General features: G+C 47.2%; 2 protein-coding genes across 4 annotated transcripts in view; both read right to left on the reverse strand.

The window, feature by feature from the left end:
* LOC135513717 (sodium-dependent phosphate transporter 2-like) overlaps positions 1 to 12,243 on the reverse strand; it is a 102,504-nt gene extending 90,261 nt beyond the window's left edge. For all 3 annotated transcript variants that reach the window (XM_064936601.1, XM_064936599.1, XM_064936602.1), the window contains exon 1: positions 12,080 to 12,243. The gene's annotated coding sequence lies outside the window, so the exon portion shown is untranslated. The remainder of the gene's footprint in view (positions 1 to 12,079) is intronic.
* Positions 1 to 19,301, reverse strand: part of LOC135513724 (anthrax toxin receptor 2-like) — a 1,178,227-nt gene that overhangs the window by 110,966 nt on the left and 1,047,960 nt on the right. The window lies entirely within an intron of this gene.

Genomic DNA, 19,301 nt, shown 5'->3' on the forward strand with positions numbered 1-19,301 from the left:
GATTATAACACGTTACCAGCCCTATAGATTATAACACGTTACCAGCCCTATAGATTATAACACGTTACCAGCCCTATAGATTATAACACGTTACCAGCCCTATAGATTATAACACGTTACCAGCCCTATAGATTATAACACGTTACCAGCCCTATAGATTATAACACGTTACCAGCCCTATAGATTATAACACGTTACCAGCCCTATAGATTATAACACGTTACCAGCCCTATAGATTATAACACGTTACCAGCCCTATAGATTATAACACGTTACCAGCCCTATAGATTATAACACGTTACCAGCCCTATAGATTATAACACGTTACCAGCCCTATAGATTATAACACGTTACCAGCCCTATAGATTATAACACGTTACGGCTTATAACATTACCAGCCCTATAGATTATAACACGTTACCAGCCCTATAGATTATAACACGTTACCAGCCCTATAGATTATAACACGTTACCAGCCCTATAGATTATAACACGTTACCAGCCCTATAGATTATAACACGTTACCAGCCCTATAGATTATAACACGTTACCAGCCCTATAGATTATAACACGTTACCAGCCCTATAGATTATAACACGTTACCAGCCCTATAGATTATAACACGTTACCAGCCCTATAGATTATAACGTTACCAGCCCTATAGATTATAACACGTTACCAGCCCTATAGATTACACCATAACAGATGCACGTCACCAGCGGAGCACGAAGCAAAACAACAGCCCTGCCCAGAGGTGGAACATATCTGTGGTTTGCTCCATAGCTACAGGGTGAGGGGTGAGAAGGAGAGGGGGGAGACAGAGAGGGGGGAGACGGAGGGGAGGGGGGGACGGGTCTAGAAATAGCCGTGTCACATGAGGGCGACCAGAGACCAAAAAGCCATCCAGCCTGCATGTCCTCCTTACATGGAACCTGCTGCTTTACACACACACACACACACACACACTTCATGTTCTTCACACGCCCTTAAAAAGGGATATTTCAGGATTTTGGCCCTTTATAAACGAGTCAGATGGAACTCGTGGATACCATTTGTATGTCTCTGTGTGCAGTTTGAAGATAGCAATTGCGCTAACTCTATTGAGGAACTAACTAGCGTTAGCGCAATGACTTGAAGTCTATGGTAACTGCTAGCATCCTAGTAGATAGCGCCATGACTGGACGACCACTAGCTTCCTTCCTACTGGATGCAGAGACTTTTTTTCTTCTTCTTTTTTCTGCGAGTTCATCTGACTGCCAAAATCCTGAAGTATCCCTTTAAATCCTCTGTAGCCTCTCTGAACCTGTAGAGAAACACACCTGTCTAAACAGCCCGACCTCTCCCAGCTTTTGGGAACACTTGCGAAACAGACAAAAACAGACCACACCAGGGTTTGACAAGTCAATGAGAGAAGTGAAGAATTCTCCCAGAGTTAATATTCTCCAAATGGAAAGACGCCACCTAGACTGGAGACGACGTCCTCGCTAGTTTTAACATGTTATTACTCCAACCTTGTGGAAGTGACAAACTGACACGTTTTCATTTTTGTCAACAAACACAACAAATTTATATCGAAAGGACTGCCTTTTTGACTTGACGGCCTGCACATGCCCAGTCCGGCGCCGAGCCGGGCGGTAGAGACGACGACGTGTTTCTACGCATGAGTTTAGCTAGCCTACGTTGCCATGACATCAACAAGTGTGATCGGGGATTTCTATTGGAGGAAGCAGTTTTAGCCCCATCTTCATACTGTACAGTCAAGGGTTCTCACACCTATCCTCCCATTCTGACCACTTCCTGGTTCACAAGGGCAAGCCTGAGCTACAAGCTACACTGTTGGCTAGCCTGAGCTACAAGCTACACTGTTGGCTAGCCTGAGCTACAAGCTACACTGTTGGCCAGCCTGAGCTACAAGCTATACTGTTGGCTAGCCTGAGCTACAAGCTACACTGTTGGCCAGCCTGAGCTACAAGCTACACTGTTGGCTAGCCTGAGCTACAAGCTATACTGGTTGGCTGCATGGCACCTTGCCGTTTGACAGGCTTGGTGGAATGTTTTGCCACATTGCTCACAACTGTTCAATCCTCTCAGATCTCTAGACTCTGGGGCAGGGCTCTCCAACCATGTTCCTGGAGGGCTATCGTCCTGTAGGTTCTCACTCCAACCCTAATCTAGCGTATCTGATTCTAATAATTAGCTAGTTGAAAAGATGAATTTGGTTAGTTATACAACTGGGGTTGAAGTGAAAATCTACAAGAGGGTCTCTCTCCGGGAACAGGGTTGGAGTGAGAACATACAGGAGGGCAGCTCTCCAGGAACAGGGTTGGAGTGAGAACCTACGGGAGGACATCTCTCCAGGAACAGGGTTGGGGTGAGAACCTATGGGAGGACATCTCTCCAGGAACAGGGTTGGAAAGCTTTGCTCTAAAGGGTTTGGGCTCGTTTCTGGAACAGGTACGTACCAACCTCCGTCTTGCCCCAGCAATTTTCTCTCTCTGCTCCTAAATGACTAAAAGCAGCAATATAATAACTCAATACCAAACGAACAATTCCGGCAGACTGTGTGACTCGGTGTAAAACCCATCCAGTGGGTTGGAGAGTGAGGCTGAGGCCGAGGGGGGGGGGAGGGGGGGGGTCGGATCAGTCCATAGCTACAATCACAGTAGCTCATAGTTTGTTGGTAAGCTAAGCCCCATAGTCATTAGCATAGTTTACAGCAGGGCACAAGAACAGACAGACACTGTGTGTCACAATGCTTCGATACACATTCTACCAGGAAAGAACACAGGATCAGGGCTAATGACAACCTGGCCACGGGGTAACTGGGCCGAGACTAGAACAAGCTGAAGAACCTGAGCCAAAACTAGAGCAGAGTGACGGGAAAAGCAAAAGCAGAACACAGGTATAGTCCTAGCTACGGGTATCTAACTGGTACCTGACAGACATTTGCTGAAACGAGCACTATTTTTTTTTTCGTGACATCTGGTACATTCTAATGCCTTGATTCCACCAGTAAAATACACAGTTAGTTCAATTAATTAATGTTACCTCGAGGGTTGGTAAAAAAAAAAAAAAAATTAGCTGTGGAATGACTGAAAATGTATGAATCCGGTGTGTTGTAAGTCATTTCGGATATTGTCTAGGCCAGGGGTTCCCAACCTTACTGTACCACCAACTAAATGTTCCTCTGACCGGAGAACCCACTCATGTACATTTTACCAGTATGTCTATTGTCTCATGAGTCTTCTAAAGTTCCCCCTGTGGAGAGACCAAGTACCCCCAGGGGCCCCAGTACCCCCTGTGGAGAGACCAAGTACCCCCAGGGGCCCCAGTACCCCCTGTGGAGAGACCAAGTACCCCCAGGGGCCCTAGTACCCCCTGTGGAGAGACCAAGTACCCCCAGGGGCCCTAGTACCCCCTGCGGAGAGACCAAGTACCCCCAGGGGCCCTAGTACCCCCTGCGGAGAGACCAAGTACCCCCAGGGGCCCTGGTACCCCCTGTGGAGAGACCAAGTACCCCCAGGGGTCCTGGTACCCCCTGTGGAGAGACCAAGTACCCCCAGGGGCCCTGGTACCCCCTGTGGAGAGACCAAGTACCCCCAGGGGCCCTGGTACCCCCTGTGGAGAGACCAAGTACCCCCAGGGGCCCTGGTACCCCCTGTGGAGAGACCAAGTACCCCCTGTGGAGAGACCAAGTACCCCCAGGGGCCCTGGTACCCCCTGTGGAGAGACCAAGTACCCCCAGGGGCCCTGGTACCCCCTGTGGAGAGACCAAGTACCCCCTGGGGCCCCAGTACCCCCTGTGGAGAGACCAAATACCCCCTGGGGCCCTAGTACCCCTGGTAGGGAACCACTGGTCGAGGCCTATATGACAAGGAATATTTTCCATGTAAAATAACCTTTACTGCAAGATATCAATTGCCATGATGTTTGTTCTTCAAATTTGATTGGCTCAGCTGCTGTGGACACTTTGGTTAAAAAAAAGAAGCAATGTGTCGTTTTGTAACTCGGGTGAATTCTCTAACAGTTTGGCCTGTCAATCAATCACTAGTGGGTGGGACTGTCAGGGAAGGGGGCAGGATGTTTGATATTCGGTAGGGTTTAAACGTAACCTTAATTTAACTAGGCAAGTCAGTTAAGAACAAATTCTTATTTACAATGATGGCCTAGGAACAGTGGGTTAGCTGGTCTAGGAACAGTGGGTTAACTGGTCTAGGAACAGTGGGTTAACTGGTCTAGGAACAGTGGGTTAACTGGTCTAGGAACAGTGGGTTAACTGGTCTAGGAACAGTGGGTTAACTGGTCTAGGAACAGTGGGTTAACTGGTCTAGGAACAGTGGGTTAACTGGTCTAGGAACAGTGGGTTAACTGGTCTAGGAACAGTGGGTTAACTGTCTTGTTCAGGGGAACGACTGCTTTTATTTTACCTTGTCAGCTCGGGAACTCGATCTAGCAACCTTTCGGTTGCTGGCTCAACGCTCTAACCGCCAGGCTACCTGCCTCCCCCCCTCTAACCGCCAGGCTCGCCAGGCAACCTGCCTCCCCCCCTCTAACCGCTAGGCAACCTGCCTCCCCCCCTCTAACCGCTAGGCTACCTGCCTCCCCCTCTAACCGCTAGGCTACCTGCCTCCCCCTCTAACCGCTAGGCTACCTGCCTCCCCCTCTAACCGCTAGGCTACCTGCCTCCCCCTCTAACCGCTAGGCTACCTGCCTCCCCCTCTAACCGCTAGGCTACCTGCCTCCCCCTCTAACCGCTAGGCTACCTGCCTCCCCCTCTAACCGCTAGGCTACCTGCCTCCCCCTCTAACCGCTAGGCTACCTGCCTCCCCCTCTAACCGCCAGGCTACCTGCCTCCCCCTCTAACCGCCAGGCTCGCCAGGCAACCTGCCTCCCCCTCTAACCGCTAGGCTACCTGCCTCCCCCTCTAACCGCTAGGCTACCTGCCTCCCCCTCTAACCGCCAGGCAACCTGCCTCCCCCTCTAACCGCTAGGCTACCTGCCTCCCCCTCTAACCGCCAGGCTACCTGCCTCCCCCCTCTAACCGCCAGGCTCGCCAGGCAACCTGCCTCCCCCTCTAACCGCTAGGCTACCTGCCTCCCCCTCTAACCGCTAGGCTACCTGCCTCCCCCTCTAACCGCCAGGCAACCTGCCTCCCCCTCTAACCGCTAGGCTACCTGCCTCCCCCTCTAACCGCCAGGCTACCTGCCTCCCCCTCTAACCGCTAGGCTACCTGCCTCCCCCCCTCTAACCGCTAGGCTACCTGCCTCCCCCCCTCTAACCGCCAGGCAACCTGCCGCCACAAGAATGACTGAAGAATGAAGCAGGTATTAAATATGGGCTTTAATAAACAGAAAGCAGCAGTTGATTACTCCATTGACGACACGTTAAATCACATCAGTAAGCCGATATAAATATCTTTAATACCATATTGTTATGATGACATTAGTTTTTATATTTTACACCAGAATGAGGCTCTCTTCACTAACTATCATTTCCTGTAGTGAGGATTTAACATCTTCATCCAATATTGTCATAATTTATTTGCAGACTAAATTATTATTTTTTAAATTAAAAATAAAAATAAAAATTGCCAAAAAGCAGTAGGAGCCAAATGAACGGCTCTTTGACAGATGCAATGACATATTTTTTAAATGTAAAACATTTTAAAAATCCTCATAGGCTTTGACCAACGAGCCATGGCTGACTTAGTGCCTACCAAAAAAGACACCATTACTATTGATCTCTATGAGCAGCAGAAAGACAATAAGTACAGGGCCAGTACATTGCAATAAACTCTTTTGAACTATTAACAGAAAATATATACAAAATAATACATAGAAGAGTAGGTCAGAGAGATCGGGACTGCACCGCGTTTCGACTTGCAAGCACCATGCACTACCAACTGAGCTACAGAGGACCACATTAATACAAAAAAAAGCACCATGCACTACCAACTGAGCTACAGAGGACCACATGAATACAAAAAAAAGTAAGTCACACCATTGTCTACAGGGAAAATACGAGCAGGATATAATTTTGCAGCAAACACAACATTACAGTTGCAACATAAATTCATACAAGGAAAATGGCTCAACATAACAATAAATTTTTTTAACAAAAATGTATAAATACACTAGATGACTGATAAGAGGCGCTGTGTTGAAGCCACCACACCTCCATCTTGGTACACCGTTCAAAAAATAAATAAATGGTGAAATCTATAGAAATTTATTTATTAACGCCTGCATTCATTTTTGCCACATTTATTATAGTACAGAGACTTTAATGCATACCTTTAAATTATATTAGCTAAACAAAATATATAGTCTCTAAAACCTTTTTCCTTAAAATATCACTACAACAATAGAAATGCATGTCATTTTGTCTATGAAACATTTAATTGAAATACTGTATATAATAATAATAATAATAATAATAATAATAATAATAATAATAATAATGTGCCAATATGGCCGACCAATGGCTTCAAAGCCTCTAAATACGGAGACACACGATTAAAAAAGACAACACGGTACTTAACTTAGCCAACGAAAATGTCTCAGCAGAATTAAACAAAAACACGTTTGGCATATTTAAAGAACTGGTTAAGAATAAAAAATAGACATGCAATAATAATAATAATAATAAATAATTAATAATAAATGATTATAAAAAACTAAAGTTTTTTAGCACACAAGGCAGCACACAAGGCAGCACACAAGGCAGCACACAAGGCAGCACAGTGAGAGTGTGGTGCTGAAGTGTGAATTCAGGGTGTATGATAGGCAGCCCCAGACAATTTATCTATCAGCTTTTAATTTAAAAATCAGCCAAAAACTAGCATTTACAGGCCAACGGAAACCCTGGCGTGTTGTGTGTGTGTGTGTGTCTAAGAGAGAGTATGGTAGTAAACAGAGAAGTTAATCTACTATCTCATCATAATGCCGGTCATACCTTCATTCATTAAGACTCCGCATAGAGGAAAACCAGCCGAGCTCTGCATTGCCCTGCGCTATCCTCTCCCACAGTTATTACTGGCCCTATATGCAACACCGACACGACACTATGTCAGCGTCCTAAATAACACTCCATTCCTTGCATATTAGCACACTCCTTTTGCCAGCACCCATAGGTTATACTATGGTTATATATACTCAGTAACACAGGACTGTGTGAAACCTCCCTCTCCTCTCTCCCAATCGTATCACTCCCTCCCTCTCCACCTATAGTATTCTCTCCCCCTATCATATCATTCCCCCCTCTCCCCCATCATATCATTCCCCCTCTCCCCCCATCATATCATTCCCCCTCTCCCCCCATCATATCATTCCCCCTCTCCCCCCATCATATCATTCCCCCTCTCCCCCTATCATATCATTCCCCCTCTCCCCCCATCATATCATTCCCCCTCTCCCCCATCATATAATTCCCCCTCTCCCCCCATCATATCATTCCCCCTCTCCCCCATCATATGATTCCCCCTCTCCCCCCATCATATCATTCCCCCTCTCCCCCATCATATGATTCCCCCTCTCCCCCCATCATATCATTCCCCCTCTCCCCCATCATATCATTCCCCCTCTCCCCATCATATCATTCCCCCTCTCCCCCTATCATATCATTCCCCCTCTCCCCCCATCATATCATTCCCCCTCTCCCCCATCATATAATTCCCCCTCTCCCCCATCATATAATTCCCCCTCTCCCCCCATCATATCATTCCCCCTCTCCCCCATCATATCATTCCCCCACTTTCCCCCCATCATATCATTCCCCCTCTCCCCCTATCATATCATTCCCCCTCTCCCCCCATCATATCATTCCCCCTCTCCCCCCATCATATCATTCCCCCTCTCCCCCATCATATCATTCCCCCTCTCCCCCCATCATATCATTCCCCCTCTCCCCCCATCATATCATTCCCCCTCTCCCCCCATCATATCATTCCCCCACTTTCCCCCCATCATATCATTCCCCCTCTCCCCCCATCATATCATTCCCCCTCTCCCCCCATCATATCATTCCCCCTCTCCCCCCATCATATCATTCCCCCACTTTCCCCCCATCATATGATTCCCCCTCTCCCCCATCATATCATTCCCCCACTTTCCCCCCATCATATCATTCCCCCTCTCCCCCCATCATATCATTCCCCCTCTCCCCCATCATATCATTCCCCCACTTTCCCCCATCATATCATTCCCCCTCTCCCCCATCATATCATTCCCCCTCTCCCCCATCATATCATTCCCCCTCTCCCCCCATCATATCATTCCCCCTCTCCCCCCATCATATCATTCCCCCTCTCCCCATCATATCATTCCCCCTCTCCCCATCATATCATTCCCCCTCTCCCCCATCATATCATTCCCCCTCTCCCCCCATCATATCATTCCCCCTCTCCCCCATCATATCATTCCCCCTCTCCCCCTATCATATCATTCCCCCCCCTCTCTCCCCCATCATATCATTCCCCCTCTCCCCCATCATATCATTCCCCCTCTCCCCCTATCATATCATTCCCCCTCTCCCCCATCATATAATTCTCCCCTCTCCCCCATCATATGATTCCCCCTCTCCCCCATCATATCATTCCCCCATCATATCATTCCCCCTCTCCCCCCATCATATCATTCCCCCTCTCCCCTATCATATCATTCCCCCTCTCCCCCATCATATCATTCCCCCTCTCCCCCATCATATGATTCCCCCTCTCCCCCATCATATGATTCCCCCTCTCCCCCATCATATGATTCCCCCTCTCCCCCATCATATCATTCCCCCCATCATATCATTCCCCCTCTCCCCCATCATATGATTCCCCCTCTCTCACTATCATATCATTCCCCCTCTCCCCCATCATATCATTCCCCCTCTCCCCCATCATATCATTCCCCCTCTCCCCCATCATATCATTCCCCCTCTCCCATTATCATATCATTCCCCCTCTCCCATTATCATATCATTCCCCCTCTCTCACTATCATATCATTCCCCCTCTCTCACTATCATATCATTCCCCCTCTCCCATTATCATATCATTCCCCCTCTCCCCCCATCATATCATTCCCCCTATCATATCATTCCCCCTCTCCCCCATCATATCATTCCCCCCTCTCCCCCCATCATATCATTCCCCCTCTCCCCCATCATATCATTCCCCCTCTCCCCCATCATATCATTCCCCCTCTCTCACTATCATATCATTCCCCCTCTCTCACTATCATATCATTCCCCCCTCTCCCCCTATCACATCATTCCCCCTCTCCCCCATCACATCATTCCCCCTCTCCCCCATCATATGATTCCCCCTCTCCCATTATCATATCATTCCCCCTCTCCCATTATCATATCATTCCCCCTCTCCCCCTATCACATCATTCCCCCTCTCCCCCATCACATCATTCCCCCTCTCCCCCATCATATCATTCCCCCTCTCCCCCATCATATAATTCCCCCTCTCCCCCATCATATAATTCCCCCCTCTCCCCCTATCATATCATTCCCCTATCATATAATTCTCCCTCTCCCCCCATCATATCATTCTCCCCTCTCCCCCATCATATCATTCCCCCTCTCCCCCATCATGATTCCCCCTCTCTCACTATCATATCATTCCCCCTCTCCCATTATCATATCATTCCCCCTCTCCCCCATCATATCATTCCCCCTCTCCCCCATCATATCATTCCCCCTATCATATAATTCCCCCTCTCCCCCATCATATGATTCCCCCTCTCTCACTATCATATCATTCCCCCTCTCCCCCATCATATGATTCCCCCTCTCTCACTATCATATCATTCCCCCTCTCCCACTATCATATCATTCCCCCCATCATATCATTCCCCCTCTCCCCCATCATATGATTCCCCCTCTCTCACTATCATATCATTCCCCCTCTCCCCCATCATATGATTCCCCCTCTCTCACTATCATATCATTCCCCCTCTCCCACTATCATATCATTCCCCCCATCATATAATTCCCCCTCTCCCCCATCATATCATTCCCCCTCTCCCCCCATCATATCATTCCCCCTCTCCCCCATCATATCATTCCCCCTCTCCCCCATCATATGATTCCCCCTCTCCCCCATCATATCATTCCCCCTCTCCCCCCATCATATCATTCCCCCTCTCCCCCTCTCCCCCTATCATATCATTCCCCCTCTCCCCCATCATATCATTCCCCCTCTCCCCCATCATATGATTCCCCCTCTCCCATTATCATATCATTCCCCCTCTCTCACTATCATATCATTCCCCCCTCTCCCCCATCATATCATTCCCCCTCTCCCCCATCATATGATTCCCCCTCTCCCCCATCATATCATTCCCCCTCTCCCCCATCATATGATTCCCCCTCTCCCATTATCATATCATTCCCCCCTCTCGTATCACTGCCAGTTAAACTGTTAACTATGTTGTCTTATTGCTACCTAGATCCCCCAGCTATCTCCCTCTTTTCTCTGTCTGTATATCTGTCTATATCCCTACCATCCATTTTTATTTCAATTTGAGGGACTTTATTGGCATGGGAAACATGTTTAAATTGGATCTCTATCAATTAACTCCCAGAGTTTTTTTATTTACCTAGGCAAGTCAGTTAAAAACACATTCTTATTTACAGTGACAGAATACTGGAGGAACAGTGGGGTTAACTGCCTTGTTCAGGGGCAGAACGACAGATTTTTACCTTGTAAGCTCAGGGGATTCGATCCTGCAACCTTTCGGTTACTGGCCCATCGCTCAAACCACTAGACTACCTGCCACACCAGATGCACACAGAGGCTGATAATCACCACTCAATCCTGGGTGCATTATAAAAAGAGAGACAAAGTAGTCTGTACAATAGAATATACAATAAGGACCCCCAGTAGCCCTGCAGAGATTGAGATCCAGTGACAAGGTCTGTACCTCCCGCAGCTGGGCTCAAATGATGGCACAGGCAGAGAGACAGGCCAGCTGGTGGCAGTGATTTGAAGCATACACATGCGTCAACCACATTTGGAGATAGGCTATCGCAGCGTTTCCCAAAACTCGGTCCTCGGGACCCCGAGGTGTGAACGTTTAGGTTGTCCTAGCACTACACAGCTGATTCAAATCGATATAAAAATGGTATTGGTCACATACGCGCGTTTAGCAGATGTTAATGTGGGGGTAGCGAAATGCTTGCGTTTCTACCTCCTCTAACAATTTCACAACATATACACAATACACACGTCTAAGTAAACGAATGGAATTAAGAATATATAAATATATGGACGAGCAATGTCAGCTTATCAACTATCAAGCTTTGATCATGTGAATCAGCTGTGTAGAGAACCAAAAGGTGCATATAGTTTTGGGGTCCTGGGGACAGAGTTTGGGGAAACGCTGAGTTATCGCCACTCCGGGGAGTCCAGTGCGCAGGTCCGGTCGACCGTCGAAAGAGCATCGCCACATAAACGCTGAAAGCTCATCTCGACAACAGATCACCTCCACTCTGGAAATCATGGCTCCTCGCACTACCGAGTTACGTACCCGACCAGTCAATGACTTGGCAACTTAAAATGTCCACGGTCGCCATTTGTGTATTGTTTAGTTTACGCTAGTTTAGAAAATGGTACATTAGTAGCCTAAAAGCATAACAGTAGCAGGCAGCAGCCCATATTTACCCGGCTGAGAAAAAGAGAGCCGCGGGAATGAGACGAGTAGACTATGACAACCAAACACGTGTTACAGCCATTTACCGACGAGACTTAATTATCATTAGGACTAGTGGCTCTATTATAGCCAACATAACTCACCCTGGTCGCAACAATGTCGTTCCTACCAATGTATCAATTGTTTCGTTCCGTGTATTCCGGAGTAGCCTAGTTGAGGCTATATGGGCAACATTGTGCCCAATAATGGTATGATTATTGTTGTTGTTACGAATGTTGACACTTACCAGGCCTGTTTTGGCCCCGCGTTGTGGAAGGCATCGCCCTGTAGGCTCGACCACCATGTGGATGGATATGATTCAGAGAATTTACCCTTAGCAGAAAACCAACACGATAAAATCGGACACACACAGAGCAATATAAATACACTTACACGAGCGAAATACGACACCCGTTCTTTTCCCCCGACCGCTGAAACGTTCTCCGTTTCCCAGAACCAAACGTCTAGCTGTCGTCTGATGGCTTTTTCAAGCTCCGTCGAAAATGTCCAGATTCCGACACACTCTCCCTCTCAGTTCAGTATGTCCCCCTGCTCTACACGTGTGTCATGAACAACATTAGCGTGACCAGAGTAGTGGAATCGGCGGGTTGCCATCAAAATAAAAGTCCCCCGTTGAAACAGATGAAAATAGTGGAATCATGCCACAATTGGACTAGATAAGCAAGGTTGTAATGTTTTTAAATAAATTCAACAAAAGACAATGATTAGTTAATTTGACAAAAAATATATTTTGAAATCGCACATTTCAATATTGAATTTGGGGCATACCATTTAATGGACCCAAGATCTATAGGTAAGGCTATATACATTGCAAAATAAGCAGGCTATGCCACCATTGCAATCCTGAAGTCTGTACACAGTACTATTTCAACAGATTTGTACTTTTATGTGTCAAATTATTGTATTTTATTGAATTTATATAATATAATACCCCAACCTCGTTTAACATTATATATGGTTCTAAGATGAACTTAGCCTTAATTAAGATGCTTTTGGGAAACCGGGGCCAGCTCTCAGGGGCGGACAGGAACCAGAAACAGGCCCTGGTATTTCTCACAGGACCGTTTTTGTCCTTAAGGCCCCCCCCCCCCCCCCCCCCACACACTGGCCCATTTCTTCCCATAAGGCCCCCCACACTGGCCCATTTCTTTCCTTAAGGCCCCCCACACTGGCCCATTTCTTTCCTTAAGGCCCCCCACACTGGCCCATGTCTTTCCTTAAGGCCCCCCACACTGGCCCATGTCTTTCCTTAAGGCCCCCCATACTGGCCCATTTCTTTTCCAAGTTCCCAGTTGTCCTGAATGCGGCTATAGCGTCATAGAAAATACGTTACGTTATGCCCCCTCAACAACAGTGAGAAAGTGAGAAGGGGGGGGGGGACTTTAAACCAAACCCACTGTATTCATTTGAACATAAGAATATGTTTCTCCTCTGTGACTGAATGGCGTCGCCTCAATACATCACCGCCACCACTGCCTCGTGTCTGTTAACAGTTATACTGTACTTTTCCTGAGACACGATCTTTCGCCATCTTCGTTCTTGACTGAGTGCAGGGCGCCGTTTACTACAGACCTATAACATCTCTGGCTCCTCGACCGAAACAACGATTCATATAAAATATAGAATTGGCCAATTAAATATCCATACCCCCAGGAGAGGCTACATACCCCCAGGAGACGCTACATACCCCCAGGAGAGGCTACATACCCCCAGGAGAGGCTACATACCCCCAGGAGACGCTACATACCCCCAGGAGAGGCTACATACCCCCAGGAGAGGCTACATACCCCCAGGAGACGCTACATACCCCCAGGAGAGGCTACATACCCCCAGGAGAGGCTACATACCCCCAGGAGACGCTACATACCCCCAGGAGAGGCTACATACCCCCAGGAGAGGCTACATACCCCCAGGAGAGGCTACATACCCCCAGGAGAGGCTACATACCCCCAGGAGAGGCTACATACCCCCAGGAGAGGCTACATACCCCCAGGAGACGCTACATACCCCCAGGAGACGCTACATACCCCCAGGAGACGCTACATACCCCCAGGAGACGCTACATACCCCCAGGAGAGGCTACATACCCCCAGGAGAGGCTACATACCCCCAGGAGACGCTACATACCCCCAGGAGAGGCTACATGCCCCCAGGAGAGGCTACATACCCCCAGGAGAGGCTACATACCCCCAGGAGAGGCTACATACCCCCAGGAGACGCTACATACCCCCAGGAGAGGCTACATACCCCCAGGAGACGCTACATACCCCCAGGAGAGGCTACATGCCCCCAGGAGACGCTACATACCCCCAGGAGAGGCTACATACCCCCAGGAGACGCTACATACCCCCAGGAGACGCTACATACCCCCAGGAGAGGCTACATACCCCCAGGAGACGCTACATACCCCCAGGAGAGGCTACATGCCCCCAGGAGAGGCTACATGCCCCCAGGAGAGGCTACATACCCCCAGGAGAGGCTACATACCCCCAGGAGAGGCTACATACCCCCAGGAGAGGCTACAGTGCATAGTTACTCATTAAATCAGGGAAAACAGTGGTTTTCCAGTTGAAGTGATAACAATGTCCATTCGGCTTTATGTGGAAATTTTTTTGTTGTTTCAAACTCTGACCGTAAACTGTAAAGAGATTGAATCAAAGTTCAATCAGACATGTTTGTTCTGATAAATCCAGTCAAAAACTAAACACTGAACTCAAGGGGGCGGCAGGGTAGCCTAGTGGTTAGAGTGTTGGACTAGTAACCGAATGGCTGCAAGTTTAAATCCCTGAGCTGACAAGGTACAAATCTGTCATTCTGCCCCTGAACAGGCAGTTAATCCACTGTTCTTAGACCGTCATTGAAAATAAGAATTTGTTCTTAACTGACTTGCCTTGTTAAATAAAGGTATAATAAATGTTTAAAAAAAGTTGTATCAAAAAATGAGGCTGTGGGGGAAATGTGATGTGCATGTGCATATACCCTGTTTAAACCAGACTGAAAGCTGTTCTCACTCTTCTGGTTTTACCAGGCTATCTCATGTGAATCATCCCTGGGTCAAAGAGACAGACAGGATCGCAGTGACGTGTCCAGACTAGCCCCTGGGTGTGGTGGTATTGTGGGGTCTGAGAAATGAAAAATGTGTTTGAGTAGAACAGATCAGACTGTCAATCAGGTAGATTCAGGAATCCTGTCAGCTCTATTCGTTGCATTTCTAGCTGAAGTGTTTGGAATGTTTCCTCTGGCTTGTTGGAACGGAACACACCTCTGGTTTGGGCTTACATACCCTATCAACCCACACAAACCGCTTATCTACTCTCTCTCTCTCTCTTTGTCTCTCTCTTTGTCTCTCTCTCTGTCTCTGTCTCTCTGTCTCTCTCTCTGTGTGTGTCTCTCTCTCTCTGTATCTCTCTTTGTCTCTCTCTTTGTCTCTCTCTCTCTTTCTCTCTGTCTCTCTCTGTCTCGCTCTCTCTCTCTCTTTTTGTCTCTCTCTCTCTCTCTCTCTCTCTCTCTCTCTCTCTCTTTTGTCTCTCTCTCTCTCTTTGTCTCTCTCTCTTCTCTCTCTCTCTCTCTCTCTCTCTCTCTCTCTCTCTCTCTCTCTCTCTCTCTGAGTGTGTGTTTCAAATAAACCTTCACAAACACCTTCACAAACACCAATATGTCCCTAGGGGACTCAATAAATCCCATCCCAACAAGGTTGGTGTTCTACCATAGTCACATGCCCAACCAAAGCCCATTAGACCTGTCTTGCACAACTCAAACAACTGTGTGTGTGTGTGTGTGTGTGTGTGTGTGTGTGTGTGTGTGTGCGTGCGTGCGTGCGTGCGTGCGTGCGCGCGCGTGCGTGCGCGTGAGTGTGTGTGTGTGTGTGTGTGTGTGTGTGCGTGCGTGCGTGCGTGTGTGTGCGTGAGTGTGTGTGTGTGGCACAAACCAGACAGCAGCAGACCAACAGGATAGAATCACTCAGTGATATAATTTTTTTTAAACATGATTTGTTTTCAAAGTAGTTATTCAAATCCATTCACTCAATTATCATTGGAGGATCAATTATCCCTTGTTAATTATGTACAGGGCTATTATTTATGCATCTGCCCCCACTGTGTTTTACACATATTCAACCATTCACTCACTTCCTAGGCTAGGTCACTCACTCCCTAGGCTAGGTCACTCACTCCCTAGGCTAGGTTACTCACTTCCTAGTCTAGGTCACTCACTCCCTAGGCTTGGTCACTCACTCCCTAGGCTAGGTCACCCAGTCATTCACTCACTCCCTAGGCTAGGTCACTCAGTCCCTAGGCTAGGTCACCCAGTCATTCACTCACTCCCTAAGCTAGGTCACTCAGTCATTCACTCACTCCCTAGGCTAGGTCACTCAGTCCCTAGGCTAAATTACTCAGTCATTCACTCACTCACTCACTCCCTAGGCTAGGTAACTCAGTCCCTAGGCTAAATTACTCAGTCATTCACTCACTCACTCCCTAGGCTAGGTCACCCAGTCATTCACTCACTCCCTAAGCTAGGTCACTCAGTCATTCACTCACTCCCTAGGCTAGGTCACTCAGTCCCTAGGCTAAATTACTCAGTCATTCACTCACTCACTCACTCCCTAGGCTAGGTAACTCAGTCCCTAGGCTAAATTACTCAGTCATTCACTCACTCACTCTCTAGGCTAGGTCACTCAGTCATTCACTCACTCTCTAGGCTAGGTCACTCACTCCCTAGGCTAAATTACTCAGTCATTCACTCACTCACTCACTCCCTAGGCTAGGTCACTCACTCCCTAGGCTAGGTTACTCAGTCATTCACTCACTCCTTAGGCTAGGTCACTCACTCCCTAGGCTAGGTCACTCAGTCATTCACTCACTCCCTAGGCTAGGTCACTCAGTCATTCACTCACTCCCTAGGCTAGGTCACTCACTCCCTAGGCAAGATCACTTAGTCAAACACCACCGTATCCGGGTCAATGTTTTAGTAATCTGATATTCCACCGAGGCAGAAGGTTCTGGAGTGTTGTCCCTAGTAACAACAGCAACAAAGTCATAAACCCTGCCTATTTCTACAATTTCTCTAATTAAAATGGGATTTTAAACCTAACCCGAACCACACTGCAAATCATATGCCTAATCCGAACCTAACCTTATTCATTTTTACGATAGCACAACCACAAAGTCGAAATTGGCTATCTAGTGGAAACGGCTATGGAGTCCTAACCATGTGACCATGGTAAACTGAACCATTATGCCATTTAAACTGTAGATTTACCAGAATGTTGCTGCATGTCATGTCTTTTACTGGCCACAAGGTGGCAGTGAAAGCACAATGGCTGAACTCAACTATAGAGGAAGGTATGGAGAGTGAGGAAGTTACAAATGGAGATGGGGTGTTGAAGAAGATTGGTGTCAAGTGCAAATGGAATGAGCCGTGAGCCAGACTTGAGTTCTGGACGTGGAAGGAAATATTGTTTATTTCACTTTATATATTATATACCTTACTTGCTTTGGCAATGTTAACACGTTTCCCATGCCAAGAAAGCCCCTTGAATTGAATTGAATTGAATGAGGACGAGTTAAATAAGGTGGAAGGTGTGGTGAAGAACTCGGCACCTGAGCCTCAATGGACATCAGAAGAATCTGGTCCAGACATTTTTGGAGAAAGTGGATCCTTGCCTTTTGGCGGATCCATTTGTGGTTTCAGGCGGGATGAGAAAGGAAGTTGGGTGTCGTTGAATCAGTGAAGGTAACCTAGGTAACCTGTAACCTGTGATATTTGTTTATGTTTCTTCTGACCAGAAGGAGCGGGTACCATTGGAAGCAGTGCTTTCTGGGGTGGTGTTAACTGTGGAGGTGGAGCCATTGAAGTTGAAGATTCCTGGTGTTTGGTGTGACGAGGACGTGGTGGTGAGTGTGGTGAAATACAGAGGAGTCACTATCAGGCCTTTTAAGTCCGTCTCTACCAGACAGTGTCACGTTAGGATATATCAGTTATCCTGTTGGAGCTTTTGTGCCGAATCCACAGCAGTGTTTCAGGTGCCACGTTTATAGTCGTGTCATAGCGGTGTGTAGGACGGAGATTCCAAGAGGTGTCGTGGTCATTTCCTGTATTACTAAGTGAAAGGAGAGTTTACAAACCGCACACAAGTCAGAGTTATACTTTAAACTTCATCTTTTAATAATATGAGCTTCACCATAGCCCTTTGACTCTCAGATCAATTCAGTGTCTATAAATTAATTCTGAGTGTCAACATAATGGTAACTGAGATCTTTTATAGCAAAGATCCACCCCCGAGTCGACATGACAAACCACAGATGATAGAAAAACTGCACAAAGGCCTTTTACTTGAGAGAGGAGTATCCCATAGCCCTTTACTTGAGAGAGAGGAGTATCCCATAGGCTTTTACTTGAGAGAGGAGTATCCCATAGCCTTTTACTTGAGAGAGGAGTATCCCATAGCCTTTTACTTGAGAGAGGAGTATCCCATAGCCTTTTACTTGAGAGAGGAGTATCCCATAGCCTTTTACTTGAGAGAGGAGTATCCCATAGCCTTTTACTTGAGAGAGAGGAGTATCCCATAGCCTTTTACTTGAGAGAGGAGTATCCCATAGCCTTTTACTTGAGAGAGGAGTATCCCATAGCCATTTACTTGAGAGAGGAGTATCCCATAGCCCTTTACTTGAGAGAGGAGTATCCCATAGCCTTTTACTTGAGAGAGGAGTATCCCATAGCCCTTTACTTGAGAGAGGAGTATCCCATAGCCCTTTACTTGAGAGAGGAGTATCCCATAGCCCTTTACTTGAGAGAGGAGTATCCCATAGCCCTTTACTTGAGAGAGGAGTATCCCATAGCCTTTTACTTGAGAGAGGAGTATCCCATAGCCTTTTACTTGAGAGAGGAGTATCCCATAGCCTTTTACTTGAGAGAGGAGTATCCCATAGCCAGATAGCATTAGCTATAAATTATCGTTCAGTTTTCTCTCTAAGACGAGGTTCTACTTCTCGTTCTTGGTATTTCCTATTACCAAAACCATTACCTCATCCAATGGCATATATCAATTGTCAATTCTAGATACTCCCATCTCAAATATAATCCACCCCTGGACAAGCTCGCTGAGGGGAGTGAGCCTCTAGGTCATATACTAGGTCAGGATAAGTTTCAACATCAGAGGGGACATACAATGGTTCCAGACACTGCCGTACTCCTCCCCCCAAATGGGAAAAGGAGGGAGTGACTAGAGTACAGACATAGTGGAGCCCTTCACATGGTTTCACAGATACATTCATAATGAAGACAATGTTCAAACCTGACCTCCACCCATTCTGATATTCTGCCTATTACCAGACATGTAAAAGACAAGCCTGACCTCTCCCCTCTCTGGGCCCCAAGTGACTTTTCCCGAGAGAAGAGAAAGGAAAATGCAACTGCCGACAGTATAGTCCAAAAAACACATCCTAATGACAAGTATCTCACAAAAGCATATTATGAAAGTAAATAAAGCATCTTATTTATCAATATTACCAAACTAATTCTGATTCAGCTACGACAGAGGGCATTGGGATAGAGGATTGTGTCGTTTCAGTGGATAAAGTTTGTGTGTGTCATG

This window comes from Oncorhynchus masou, chromosome 25 (assembly GCF_036934945.1).
Source record: "Oncorhynchus masou masou isolate Uvic2021 chromosome 25, UVic_Omas_1.1, whole genome shotgun sequence".
Lineage (NCBI taxonomy): Eukaryota > Metazoa > Chordata > Actinopteri > Salmoniformes > Salmonidae > Oncorhynchus > Oncorhynchus masou.